The sequence below is a fragment of the Trichosurus vulpecula genome, chromosome 1 (assembly GCF_011100635.1).
Source record: "Trichosurus vulpecula isolate mTriVul1 chromosome 1, mTriVul1.pri, whole genome shotgun sequence".
Lineage (NCBI taxonomy): Eukaryota > Metazoa > Chordata > Mammalia > Diprotodontia > Phalangeridae > Trichosurus > Trichosurus vulpecula.
The window spans coordinates 323,969,586-323,985,355 of NC_050573.1; positions in this window are offsets into that span (position 1 = coordinate 323,969,586).

The following is a 15,770-nucleotide window of genomic DNA, read 5'->3' on the forward strand; positions in this document are numbered from 1 at the left end:
AGTCAAGTTTTTCCTCCAAGGACAGGCTTAGTTGAGTATATATGTGCTTATCATCTAAACTGGCTACTTTGTAATGTGTTTCAATTCTTGTAGCCCATGAAACAAAGGGACCTCCAATGGCAGAATGTAAGAAAAGGGAGTGGACCAGTTTTAAGAGTCACAGCCTTTCTAGATCATATATAAATAATTACAGATCCTCTAAATGTTAGGGACTTATCCATTTCCAATAACTGGAGATGCTACAGAAGGATCTGAGAAATGTCAACCAACACTCGCAACAACAATATAAATAAAATCAAATTAAAAGTGAAGCTAATCAAAAGAATAATTTACAGGTCCTCTTTAAATAGGCAAATAAAGGAGCCAACAAAGTTGTCATTATGTAACCAAAAAGGGGCAAAAGATATCATTTCATGATAATAATAGCTAGCGTTACAAACAAAACAAATGTAAAAAAGATTAGAAAGAAAGCAGAAAACTGGGAAATAATTTTAATAGCAAGTATTTCTGATAAAAGCCACATTTCTAAAATATATAAAGAACTGGGTCAAATTTATAAGAATGCAAGTCATTCCCCAATTGATAAATGGTCAAAGGATATGAACAGACAGTTTTCAGAGGAGGAAATTAAAGCTATCTATAGTCATGAAAAAAATGTTAAATCACTGTTGATTAGAGAAATGCAAATTAAAACAACTCTGAGGTACCACCTCACACTTATCAGATTGGTTAATATGACAGAAAAGGAAAATGATAAATGCTAGAGAAGACATGGGAAAATTGGGACACAATGAATTGTTGGTGGATGGATTTGTGACCTGATCTAACCATTCTGAAGAGCAATTTGGAACTATGCTCAAAGGTCTATAAAACTATACACACTCTAAAATTTCACCTTCTAACAAAAAGTCTTTCGTAAATCCTCCTTGATACTAATGTCTTCCCACTTGTATTATCCCCAGGTTATCCCATATATATTGTATTTTACATAGTTGTGTGCATGTTTTTTCCCTCAGCAGACTGAGCTCTTAGAGAACGGGGTTGTGTATTTCCTTTCTTTGTATTCCCAGCACCTAGCACAGGGCCTAGCCCAGAGAAGGCTGAATTAGTGACCCCATCAATTTAAGTACTCACGTGGTAAACCCAATAAATCTTGGATAAGTTTAGAATAGAATAATTAAAAGTCTGGCCAGAAATACTGTTAACCTTTGTTTTATTTTGTTGGGATGAGGGTGCCAAATATAACTAATGTATTTTGATTGATTAGCAAACAATTTTCAAATCGAGGCTTGTTTTTTCTTAAATGGAGCTAAATAGCAGATTTCAGTTGAGGGAGTGGTGATAGAGCAAAAGTTTCTCTCAATATAGCATTTCAGATGCCTTAATTCAGTGTTCCTAGGAAACATGAATCCATGAACCAAAAACAAGAACCAGAATTAGAAGCCACAATTAATAGAAGACCATGTGCTCTGATGACAGCTGGGCCTTATTCCCAAATATATAAACATATTTTCCTACCAGCCTGTTTAATAACAAACTGGAAAAAAAATAAGCCAACAGGAGGAGAGTAGAAGATTGCAGATTACATATATCATGGCTTGTACTTGAAGCTCTCTAAAAATTTAGTCTGCTTTTCCTGTTTTTTGTTTGTTTTTTAATTAAGACAAAATGACTGAACAAAGCAGGGAGAAAAAAATCTGAATTAGTTTTTAAAATAGCACATCATAGTTTGTTGTTCGTTGTTGTTCAGGGATTTTTTAGTCATGTCCAACTCTTTGTGACCCCATTTGTGGTCTTCTTGGCAAAGTAACCACTGGAATGGCTTGCCATTTTCTCCTCCAACTCATTTGACAGATGAGGAAACTGAGGTAAATAGAGTTAAGTGACTTGCCCAGGGTCACATTGCTAGTAAGTATCTGAGGCCATATTTAAACTCAGGAAGATGAGTCTTCCTGACTCCAGGCCTGGTGCTCTATCCACTGTGCCCCTTAGGTGCCCTGTCATGGTTTACACATTGAGATTTTTTTTTAAATTGTGATGTTAGATAAACACACCAGTAGCAAGATGTTTTAGAACTTTTCAATAGATTCTAAGTCATTTAAGAGTACTGAGATAAAGGCGGAAACAAATTTTTAAAAGCAAACAGCAACAACAAAAATAAGAAGCTTAACACACTACAAAAACAAGGTGTGATGTAAATAGTTCTGAATTAGGAACCAGGGCAGTTGGATTCAAATCCTGATCACTAACTGTGAGCTTTTTCAAGGCACTTAACCTATATAGGCCTCTGTTTACTTATTTGTAAAAGAAGTGGTTGGATCTGATGCCCTTTATGGTACCTTTTAATTCTAAATCTATGTCACCATGTTTGGCCATATTAGAGGGTTAAGTCTAAATTAAGATGTATCCAAATATATATTTACATCTATATCTTCATCTTTATCTCTTTTTATACATACTGTTAAACATCAAATACAAAATTATACAATTGATTATAACAGAAAATGTTAAAAATTGTCTCTCTAAGTACAGCACAGCATGATTTGATATTGACCTTAAATGATTAAAAAAATTATGATACATAATCATCTTTCAATAACTTTGATATGAAACATTTTTCTTGTTTTTCTTCAGGACTACAAAATCCTTTTCAAATGAGGAGGCATAAGTAATAAGTTTACCTTTAATGATCTGATGATGTATTGTACATTTGTATTTTAGTTTGGTTTTACATTTTAGCCATTATTTCTTTCTCAAAGTTAAAGTGAGATAGACAATAGCATATTTTTACTATGCATCTAATATGGCAATCCAAAATGAATTATTTTGAAATTTTCAAAATTTCTAGCTTTGTTTTATATTTTCAATTTTCTTTGGAATACTGACATACCGGTCAGAATATTGTCTGAACTCCTCAGACAATAAGACAAGCAATCTATCTGTTCATAAGCTAAAATAATTAAATCCATTAACAAATCTTCCAGTTAATATCATGGAAAAGGGAAAAGAAAAAGAGTGATTCCTTCTCAAGGGCTTTTCTTTTTTCTTTTGACTCTCTTAGGTACTACAAGTGATGAATTCTCAGAGAGCTTGCTTATGCTTTTGAAGATAATCAATAGTGTGACTGATCCTTCTTCTTTCTGATGGTTATAGCTATCCTATAATTCCATCAAGTTGATTAATTAACTTCTTACCTGTTTTTATAATACTCTATTATCATATCATTTATTGGAAAGATGTATAGGTGTCTATATTGTTAAAATGTACTGACAAAATGAGTGATATGACGTCTCATTTTATTAAACATGCTTCACTATAGAAGGACATTAAATAGTATGTCAGGCAACAAGAACTGAATTCACAAGTTTTCTTACTGAACATCTTGAAAAAAGAATCAGTACCTAAGTGAACTTTGTATTCTTTGCTGAAATTATTATTCTCGATAAACATCATATTTGAAAACTATTTTCTGGACATTTGATTTATTTATTTACAATCACATGAAATTGTGTTAAGGGTTTTCTTCTGTGATGTTTTTCTCCCACAAAATTAAATTTGGGATACAAGATGGAAGTTTGCAATAATTATTAAACTCTTGTAATGATGTCTCAAAAGGGTTAAATAAAAAGGTCTTCTTGCTTGAGTAACCTAGTATGCATCATTCATTGCATCTTCAATCCATTTTATTAATCTTATTTGTTAAGCAACTATAACATTTGTAATTCATTGTGAAATTCACCAGAGAGCTAAATTCTTATGTCATTTTTTTTGAGGTCTGGTTTGAGGCAGAAGTCCACTTTTTTTTTTCCCTAAACTGACTGAGAATGAAATGCTCATTCATTACTCTCTCTTTTTTCCCCCTTTAAGCAGCCAGCAAATAACTAAACTAAATATATCACAGAATTAAGAGTTTTGCTCTGTCCATTTTCTTCTCCTGCTGTTGCTACTGCTGCTTTCCCTCTTCCTCTAGGGTTCGTGGGTACTGGGAATAGATTTCCATTTTAAGGAAATATTTTAAGCCTTTCTTTTAATGATAAATTAGTCCCATCTCAACTCAATAGAAATGAGAAGAAAAAGTCATTCAAAGAATTTGAAAAAAAATGTTATTTCAATAAATTGAGTTAAGAAAAAAGGAAAATAGGGTACCTTATTAGTTGTGAGACCAAATCTAAAAAGGTCATTTCCAACAAAATCAACAATCTATGTGACAAAACTTAGAGGACCATCCCCCCCCCCCCAAATGCAGGTTAAAAAAGAGAGAATATAACTATATACCTATAGAGGAAATCCATAGAAATCCATGAATCAGAATTGAATCTTATCCTTGCCATCACTTCCCCTACTTTTCATAAAATTAAATTGTGGGAAGGTCAAAACTTTTTTATATTCCCTACTTTTAGGGGAGACAGACCTCTAGCAAATAATAAGAATTGAAATCTTCCACTTTTACCACATCTTCCCTCAATGACAGTTTGGTACTTTTTGTCAGTGATACCTCCTCCTTTTATTCTATCTAGCTAGGGGTTCTGTATTCTTCTCCCTCAAGGTCCTGGAGTCAATTGTTTGAATTTCAGATCTGATCTGAATTAACATTTATCAGCTGAATAAGTTCTTTAATTCCACTGGGCTTTTTCCCAATAGAAAACATTATAGTAAGGATAAAAGCAGGACAGACAGAAACGAAATAATTAGTTTCTTAAAAGAATAAAATTTAGAACTAGAAAAGAGCCTAGAGGTCATATAATACAACACCCACATTTTAGAAATGAATAAACTGAAATAAAAATAGGTTTAATCACATGGAGAAAAGTTATGATTGTCTTAGGAGACTGATCATCTTAACACCAGCTGGAGGCTGTAAGTTAAAAATAGAGTATTTGATAAATTCTAGACTTTTCAAAAACTCATTTTTTGTTTTTTTGGGGGGGTTTTTTCCCAGAAAGTACAGAGAATGTCTTAAGGAATTCCTACTTTTGTCCTGATTCTGAACAAGAAAGGTCACAATGTGTTTCCATGGAAACTTTGAAAGTGACTATGCAGTCTGTGAGATCATGAAAGCCAAAGAATGGAACACAGGAGTTAGTCTGACAGTATTGGGAGTGAGGATGGAAGTAATTAGAGGAGTCTATTTACTATACGTCAAGAGATAAACATATCAAACTGATTACATGATAGATTCAAAATGCCAAATGAAATATACTTTTGGACATAGTCAAGTGAGAATTTCTTCTACCTGACAATATTTTTCTTTCATTTCATTTTGTTTCATTTTTCAGTCATTTTTGGAAGTAAGCAGAAGAGAAAATAAATGCTCGTTAAATAAGAAAAAAAATCTAAAAAAAAAATATTCTATGAAATTCCTTTATCAGTCTCCCTTACATGTAATTTTTCAAAGCTCATAAAAATGATAGGTAGAAATAAATGTCATGAGTTTGCCTCAAGAACAAAACTCTGACACAAAAATTGCAAAAGATCTTAAAAATAAGAAAAGGAGAAGATAAAGACAATGATTTGACTATACAAGAATTTTCAAATAATCTCAGATTTTAAAAGGGCATCTAGAAAACATGCAAGAAGGTATGGGTAAACACGGATAAAATAGTAGTGCAGAATTTTCCAGTGTCCTGAAAACTAAAGCTAAAATTAGCTGATGCATGCCAAATATATCTCTGCTTCTAACCCTCTCTTGTTATATCTATATCATTTATATCCATAAATTCATCTATATTTATATCCACAGACATTCCTATGACATTCTATTATTCACTTCTTTGCCTCTGCATAGGCAAACCATCATTCCTGGATTGTTCTCTCTTTTCATCTTTGCATCCTAGAATTCCTAAGGGCCGAGTTCAAATATCACCTACTTACTACAGGAGACCTTTCTTGTTGCTCCCACCGATTAGCGCCTTCCCTCAAATTACTTAGTATTTAGTATTTATACACATTACATATAGACTTTCTGTCTATAATTTTTTTGGTATAATATGAGTCACTTGAGGGTAAGGACTATTTTTATCTTTTTCTTTACACCCCCAGCATCTAAAAGAGTAATTTGCAATTGTATAGTAAGTGCTTAATAATCACTGAATCTATGTATCTATGTATCTATCTATGTATCTATCTATCGGTCTATTTATCTAAGGTAAATGTGTGAATTTATGTGTATAAATACTTACCTGCACAAGTTCAATGCACACTTTCAAGTATTTACATTTATTCATATTCATATTAATATATTATACAGAAATATATATGCAGGCACTTGTGTACATGTACACATATGCACATACATACACATTTGCATGTTTTATATGTATACATTTGCAGCTAAGATAGATTGCACTGGACTTGGAATCAGAAAGAGCTGAATTCAAATCCTGCCTCGGACACTTATTAGCTATGTGATACTGGGAAAATCAATTAACATTTTCAGTCTCAGTTTCCTCATCTGTAAATTGAAGATAATAAAGAGCCTACCTCACAGGGCAGTTGTGAGGATAAAATGAGGTAACATGTTTAATGTACTTTGCAAACCTTAAGGCATTATGTAAATGCCAGCTATTATCAACATCATCATTATCATCACCATCATCATCTGCATGAAGTTACATACATATAAACTATTGACAACAGCTAATCCCTTTTTCTATTTGTTGGGTAAAGAAGAACCAACCTTCACTTCTACTCACTGCTGCTAAAAGATGGTGGACAATATCATGAAAACATGCTGATTGGGTCTACTTATGTTTAATTATTTTAACTGGTTCCTCATTGCAGCAAGACAACCCTTTTATACATCCTTAGTTAACTCATAATGCCAATTACCATGGTGGATTTTCTAAATCTTCATCACTTCTCAAGCCTCCCATGATTCCTTCTACCCTCACCCTTTCAGTTGAGAAGCTTGACATGTTGAAAAAGTTGAAACTATTTACCAAGAACTCTCTCTTTTCCCCTCCTCATCATCACTGCCATGTCTTCTACCACTATCTCCTTCTATGCTCCTGTGGAACATGAGGTGGCCCTTCACCTTGCCCAGGTAAACTTTTCTATCTGAACAATTAATCTCATTCCATCCTACTACAACAAATATCCCTCTTTATCATGCCCATTCTCTAACTAATCTTCAGTACCTCCATGTCCAATGTAGCTTCCCTACTGTCTACAAATATATCTCATTAAAAAAAAAAAAAACTCACTTAATCCATCGATTCCCTTTTATTTATCAGCACATAGTTTTCTTTACTTTTGTCTCACTTCATTTCCTCTCACTCTCTCCTTACAGTCTGGCTTCATGATTCCACACAGCTCTATGCAAAATTGTCATTGTTCCCTTAATTGTCAAATCTATTGACCTTTTATCTCATCCTTCTTGACCCCTAGGCAACCTTTGATATTGTTAATCACCCTCTTTTTTTTGATGCTTTCTTCTATTTTGACATTCATGACACTGCTCTTTCCTAGTTCTCTTCCTACTTATCTGATCACTCCTTATTATGCCCTATTGCTCAATTTCCATTCAAGTTATATCTGCTACCTATGGGTGTCTCCCAAAGCTCTGTACTACTTAATAGGATGATCTCATTACCACCCATGGAATTAATTATCATTCTCATCTGTTTTTCTAGCCCTTCTCATCTTTCCTATCTTTTAATACTTGGGTATGTCTCAGATTGTATCTAGCTTTCTGCTTACACTTTTATAAGTCCTAAGATATTTGACTCTCTAAGGAGCCCAAATACTTTTTCTATAGAAGAGACTCAAAGCTAGGCTTCTAGAATAAAATAAATGTTATCTAGTGACCCCAATCACACTTCCATTTTTGGAATACTTAAATCCCAAGTCAGAATTATCCATTTGTTCATTCAGTAAGCATTTACTAAGCACCTTTTACGTTCCAGGCACTGTGTTAGATGCAGACGATAAAAGGCAAAAGCAAATATGGTCCCTGTATTCAAGATTCACTGATTCTAATGGAGAAAGAATATGCACATAGCTAAGTAAATACACAAATATGTTAAAATTAGGTAATTTGGAGGATGGAAATCATACCTGGAGATCCAAGTTAAGCCTCATGTTTGTGGTATCACTTGAACTTTTCCATAAAGGAAGACAATATTCAAAGAGGCAAAGTTGAGGAAAGAATACATTCAGGCATGGGGGACAGCCTGTGCACACACATAGAAACAGAAGGTAAAATGACATATTCAAGAAATTAAAAATACATAAATTCATAAATTAGGCTACAACATATGCCTACGAAACACTTAGAAATGCATTATAAATATGTTACCTGATGAAACAGGAGGTTTGTCATGACAAGTAGACCTGTTTATACTATTAAAATATATGCAAACTATAATGTGCAATAATTTAGGTATTCAAGCCAGAGACAGAATATGAAGGGCTTTTAAACCCCAAAAAGAAGAGGTATATTTATCCTAGAGGAACTTGGGACCCTCTGGTGCTTCTTGAGCTGGAGTATGACATATTCAGAACTATGCCTTAGGAGTGTCACTTTGGCAACTTTGTAGAAGGTTAATTTGAAAAGAGAGAGAATTGAGCCTGGAAGGACAAATGGAAGACTATTTCAGTAGTGTAAATGAGCTATGATGTGGTTTGAATTATCAGTCAATCAGCCCATCACTCAACAGTCCCTGTTGTGGGGAGTGTAAGGCGGGCTTGAGCTCAGAAATTCTGAGCTGCAATGGCCTAAACTAATCAGGTATGCATACTAAGTTCAGCATTAACATGGTGATCCTTTGGAATGGGAACCTACTAGGTTGCCTAATAAAGGGTAAACAGCTCAGGCTGAAAAACTGAGCAGGTCCAACTCCCATTGAGATCAGAGTGGAATCAAACCTGTGTTCCTATACTTCAAGCCTTAGTGAGATAAGGCAGTTCAGTTTTTAAAATGAGAATGATAAGATGATGATAATATTAATGCTGATGGTAGTGGTGGTGGTGATGGTGATAAAAATAACAATGATTTTTTAAAATTAAAATAAAACCCAAAGAATATGATGAATGCAAAGCCGCTTTGATTAAACCTGACTATAAATCTGGAGCTTCTGTTCCAGACCAAATTATAACTTTATTATTCTTTCCAGTTTATATATGAAAAAAATATTGAGCGATGAAATGGTTTACCTAAGGGAACTGTAGTAATTTGCAGAGCTAGAAATTAAACCTAAGTTTCCTGACTCCAAGTCTAATGCTGTATTTCTTCTTTAAGATTCCTTCCCACCAGAAGCCATGTTTAAGTAGCAGATTCAGGACTACTTACTGATGATTTTGCAAAGTGAACTCAATCATAATCCAGATCAGACCTTCACAATTTGTAAATTTCTTCAGGCCACAGATAGGTTAGACCAGAGACACACTGACCATGCATGTTTGATTGCCGTGGGTCATGTGACAGACGCTGGAAATGCAGTAAGCAGCCTGTGGGCCTTACGTTGTGCAGGCGTGATCTGGATGTTGCGAGCTCGCTTAGATGGTAATTAAGATCTCTTTTACCTTTAAGACTATATTCCACAGATAATCTGTTAGGTAATCTGAGCAAACAGAATCACTGCAAATGATTAACAACCATAAAGATTGCTCCAGATCACAAATGATAGGAGAAATTCAAATCAAACAACTCAAGTTTTACCTCAGATCAAGCAAATTGGGAAAGATGACAAAGAATGAGAAGAGTTTAAAAAACTGAAGGTGTGGTGTAAACACAGGTAGTCTAATATACTCTTTGTGATGTTGTAAAGTAGTCCAACTGTTCTAGAATTCAATTTGGAATTATGCAAAAAAATACTGAATGCTCATACCTTTCGGTCCAAAGTTACCATTCATAGTATATACTCCTAGGATTAAATTAAGTAATATTTGTAATGTGCCCCTATGCTAAGTGCTTTCTTTCAAAGGAAGAAAGGAAGGAAGGAAGGAAGGAAGGAAATAAATATACATCTATTTAAGCTCTTACTATGTACCAGGCATTGGGCTAAGCACTTTACAAATATTACCTCATTTGATCCTCAAAACAACCTTGGGAGACAGGTATTATACTTATCATAATTACCCTCATTTTATAATTGAGGAAACTGAGGCAAAACAGTGATTTACTTAGGGTAAAACAGATAATAAGTGTCTGAGGCTAGATTTGATTTCAGTTCTCCATGACTTCAGGCCCAGCACTTTAACCATTTCACCACCTAGGCTCCTCATACATATCAAAGAATTTAGAAATGGAAACAAATTAGGTATCTATCTATAAAAGAATGGCTAGCAATTTATGGTACACCAATGTAATGAAAAATATTGTGCTGTAAGAATAAATAAGATGATGACAGAAAAGTATAAAGAAAATTGTATCAACTGAAAAAATGAATTGATTTTAATAAAGAAAACAATGTCCATGACTGCAATAATGTGAGTGGAAAGAACCACAAAATAATCAAAACTATTGAGTACTGTGAAACTGGAATGAAAAATCTTGGCTGTAGTAAGATATGAAAAAATAGCTCCTATATTCATTACATAGGCAGGAGATTGTGGGTGTTGTGTATTAAGATAATGCTAGACTCTTTCTTTGTATTAGCTTTGCAAAATAATTTTGTCTCCACTTTTTTATTCTTTGAGATTAAATATGGTACTCTTGAAAGGATAAGAGAAGATACAGAGGAAAAGAGGGATTCTCATAAAACAAAAAAAAATATATAACATTTTATTTTAAGGGTTTTTATTAGCCTAAATTGGATATATTCTATTAGATATTCCATGATGCTAGCTCATTAATAAATTAGTCATTACTTCAGAAAAATAGAAATGAATTACAAAGACTCATGAAAAATTACTTGAATAGTAGAAGAATATCCTTCATTCACATTTCATATGGTGCCTTTTTAAAATAAGAATGTGAAAGATTGCTTTAGATTAAAAATTTATAAACTTTATTTCATACCTTCTCAAATAGCAAAATAAATTATAAAATGACAAATCTACATAAAATATTTCTATGAAGTAGAAATCTATCTATATGATATATACAGCAAATCCATTTAATCTGAGTTTTTCTACCAAAGAATAAAATATTAGATCAAAGTAAAATGATAGATGTTTTATATGTGTGTTTATGTATATGTGTCTGTCTGTCTATCTATCTATCAATCCATGATGAAAATAAGGAAAACTGTGTCATGACTACAACAATGTACATGGAAAGAACAAAATTATCAAAATTGAATGCTGTGAAATTGGAATAAAAAAAGTTTGGTTCGTATTATATACATACACATAAAACATCTATCATTTTCCCTCAATTATATATGTTTACATATACATATTATATACATATATATACACATTATTTATATTTTTATATATTTATAGTACATATATTATGTATATACACACACACAATTACAGCATATACAATATGCTAATCAGTAAACTAGAAAACATCAGAGAACATTATGTTTCAACATTTCAACTTGTTTATGGTTAGTTGTTCTGAATTCAAAGTGGGAAGGAGACTAAATGGTGTATTCTGTAAGAAGCACACACACTGTTGTGCACATGTATATACATATATACATATACACAGAAAGGAAAGTTATAAGTTACTTAAATCATTGCGTTTTCAGACAAGTAAAGATTAAAATAGAAAAGTTCCTAACAAATTGCACATGATGAGAATTCCTAAAGTAGAATGAATATCAAGATTGTAAAAAAAAACAACTTCAAAAACAACAATAGAATATTCAATAATGAACTAAATGAAAACAAAAACTGCACAATTATAAATTAATCATGTATAAAAATATACGTTGAGAAATTATTTAGAAAATCATTATAAATTATTCCTCGGATATGATTTATCAATATTGTTCTATAAGGTGGTAGGGCAGAAGAATTTACATCTTAAGAAAATCTTCCAATTTTATGTTGAGTCTTTAAAAAACAAAATAACATAAACACTCTAAACCTATATTTTTAAGGGAAAATACTCAGTTTGGAGGAACTCATAGGATAATACTAATATTGATTTGAGTATTTTCTGTAAATGATAACTAAGCAAGCAGGCCAATGGAGAAAATGTAAGAGAATTTGGAGACAGGGTTTTTAAGAATTAAGAAATCAATTTTCTATTAAATTTTTAAAAATGAATGACTTGCGAACATTCCTGAAAAATCATTAAGATAAATCAATCTCAAATCTGAATAGGCCACATCCAGATAAATGTAATGCACATTTCTATACTGTATAAGCAAAATATGTCTTCTACTATCCGTCTCTGTAGTCAAGGAATTGTTTATTTAAATGGTGCAACCAGTAGCAAAATTAAGTTATCCCTCTCTAATTGAGCTATTCTCTATGTATATTTGAATAAAAGATGAGTTACATTAGAACTTAGCCCTTCTACTAATTACAAGTGTCCCTTGCCACCATGGGGGTCATATCCTAAAGCGATTCATTTTCTATAAATAGACAACAGAACTAGGAAGCATAATAAACTCCAATTCTCAGCCTTTGCATGCCATTAAAAGTCATGAATTCAATAGATTCAGTGATTAATTCCTTCAGTAATTGCTTAACCTCTTTCCCTCTCTAGACAGCAGAGAAAGGGAGAAGAGAATAACAGAGAAAAAACATATAAAAGGGGAGGGGTATAAGTTAATGATTTTCAGAGAGTTGGGTTGAGGCAAATTTTTGATTTAGATCATAATTGATGATGGTATTGTACATTTAGAAGTGACCTCAGAGATTCTTCAGTTAGAAATTTTCACTTAACAGAAAAGGAAAATGAGGCCTATAAAGGTGAAATGACTTGACTAAGATATCTCAGATAGCATATGACATAACCAAGGATAGAACTGTAGCTATTCTATTCTCAGCGCTTCCCTTAAAATCAATTATTTAATTCAGTATGCCTCTAATTTCATTAATACACACGACACTGACAAATGCAGAAAACTCTAACTTGGTATAAGGAAAAAAAAACACTGGGCCTTGAGTCAGCTAATTCATTTGATTCTTTCTCCCAGCACCAGCTAAGTAAGTTGTCATAGGTCAGCCACACAACTTTCCTGAAAACAAAAGTTGAGGAACAGTGAGATTAGGGTATTTAAGGGAGAACCAATATATATGTTGAATTCTCTTAGTATGTAGGCAAGGGCTGACAAAGAGAAGAAGCCTGTGAACCAGTCACTGAACTCACTAAAGAAAGTATAGTATCTTGGAGATCGGGAGAGAAGGGCTACCAGAATTTTGATTGGATAGTAGATATGAATTGAGTGAACCTCAAAGGAGAAATTCCTTGGTGATGGTCATAGAGGGAGAACCTGAAAGTGGCAACGGGAAGCAAGGATGATTCTAATTTCCCCAACTGGACAAATGAGTGGGAGAAATGAGTCAGAGTTGAGTGGGTGCTGGTTTGTGTCATCTGAATGGAATCAGGATTCATTAAGAGGCAGAAGATGGAAGGAATGGAAAGGAAAAGAGTTAAAAAGTGCATTGTTGTATATTCCAGAGAGCACAGTGGAAAGCATAGACAGCTATAGAGCGAGATATTGGAGATGGTTAGTTTGAGGAGAACGGAAATAAGGGATGAGAAGAGGGAGACTGAGAACAGAGTTTGAATGATACCACCTTGGGGGTCAGTCCTTGGGAGGAGGAAGGTACAGTCAGTTTAGTTTGTTAGTAATTAAGGAATGAGTTCAGTTCAGTTTTCATTGTCCAAACGTGTTTGGCCTCAGGGTAGATTTTTCTCAAGGATATAGTTTAGACCCAGAGACAAGAGCAAAAAGTCAAAGGAATGTTGTTACTCTTCTTCACCCAAGAAAAGAGACTAGGCTGGAGATTTGACGGAATGGTATTTTTACCTCAAAGGCGACAGACTGATTTATAATGGAATAATATTTCTTTTCTTCACTGGGAGCCTTAAATGTGAAGTGAACCACCCCCAATTCTGATGAACAAATATTCAACCTAGCAACCAGGTCCAAATGCCAATGAAATCTGATTAATATTAACTTTAAAAGAGGCTTGATAAAATGAAATACTAAAGCTGCAGCTGATAAGTTTCATTAAAGAAAATTAACCTAGGGGAAAAGTTGCTCTTTTTCTTGTATTTCACATGGATTAAAGGAAAAAAAAACATATATAATGGGGTTAATACTACATCACTCATTGTTGTGAGGGTCAAATGATATATTTATATAAAATGCTTTATAATCAATGTACTATAAAAATATGTAATATTAATATAATTTAAAATAAAGTTTTACTTTAGTGAAAGTATATCTGAACTTTACAGCAATAATGTTTCATAACAATATAATTACATGTGTGGGTATTCCCTTCAGTGTTATCTATCAGAGTCATTATGGGGCAATACTTTATTCTCTCCAGCCTTCATTCTGGTATTTTTATTTAAGAGAACAATAATATATTTCCCTAAAAATCAGTTTAAACATTTGTTTTTAATGGTTGAAGGGAGATATTAAGCTTGAATGGAGCATGGAAACATCCTGGTAATTTTGTTATGGTGGATATTAGAGGAAATAGACTTGAGAGATCTATTAGCAGTAAAGGACTAGGATTGCACACCCCGGTGTCCTGATGTCTGTTCAGCCATAAACTATTGCTAATTAGGAGTACAGCTGGAGAAATGATGCTGACTGAACTATGATGTGTCCTACATGTCCTAAAATCACCTAGGAAGATAAAAATCCTTCTTATGTGATTTCATGAAAAAGGAAATTGGGACCTATGCTTGAAGATCAGTAATGGGGGAAGGTTAAGAATATCTCTACTATTGAGTGTCTTAGAGGACCTTGCATGTTGGCTGATACAGATTCAGCTGTTTATACTTTGATATTTCTAGACAATACCTAAGCAGAAAGAACAGAGTCTTTATCACTACACTCCAAGTAGGCCTTCCAACTATAAAACACCCCGGTGTTCTAAAAATTGATTACTATGTATACCCTAAATCACCAATCAAGGTGGCCTAGCCTTTGCCTATGGACCAATGTGCCAATTCTCGGTTAGACTCCGAGAATTCTGGATATACCATGAATGAAAATCATATAAAACCTACAATGTTATCAGATATATGCACTTACATAAATATAAATATAATATGATTTTAATGTTTGCAATATGCTTTACATATATTAACTAGTTTGGTTATCACAAGAACTTTTTCAGGTAGGTCATGTTATCATGTGCTTTTTTACTGATGAGAATATTGAGGCACAGAGAAGTAAGTGACTTGCCTAGGGCTACACAGCTAGGAAGTGTTTAAAGAAGGAATCAAACTCAAGTCTTCCAGAAGTGAGCATGGTGAGAGGTTGAAATGACACCTTGCTATGGACTCATATGACTGGCGTTTCCATCCCCTCTCCAAAATTTACTACCTGTGTGATCTGGGGCAAGTCCCAACCTCCTTCAGTGTCAGTTTGCTCATCTATAAATGGAGGAGTTTGACTAATTGCCTCAGAAATCCCTTCCAGTTCATTATCCATTATCGCATGATGGCAAGTCATTAGCTTATTATAAACAAAGGAAATTTTCAGTATAACAAGGCAAGAACTTACCATTTGGTTTTCTATGTATCCAAGGAGTGCTACTGAAATGTGATACAATATAGGATAGCCTGTCTAATTGTTTTGGGTGGGCTTGTATGATAACAAAGCATAGTAGTCTATCTTGAGGATCAGATCTATTGGATGCAATGTTATCTTTTGAGACCAAACTTCCATGAGCAA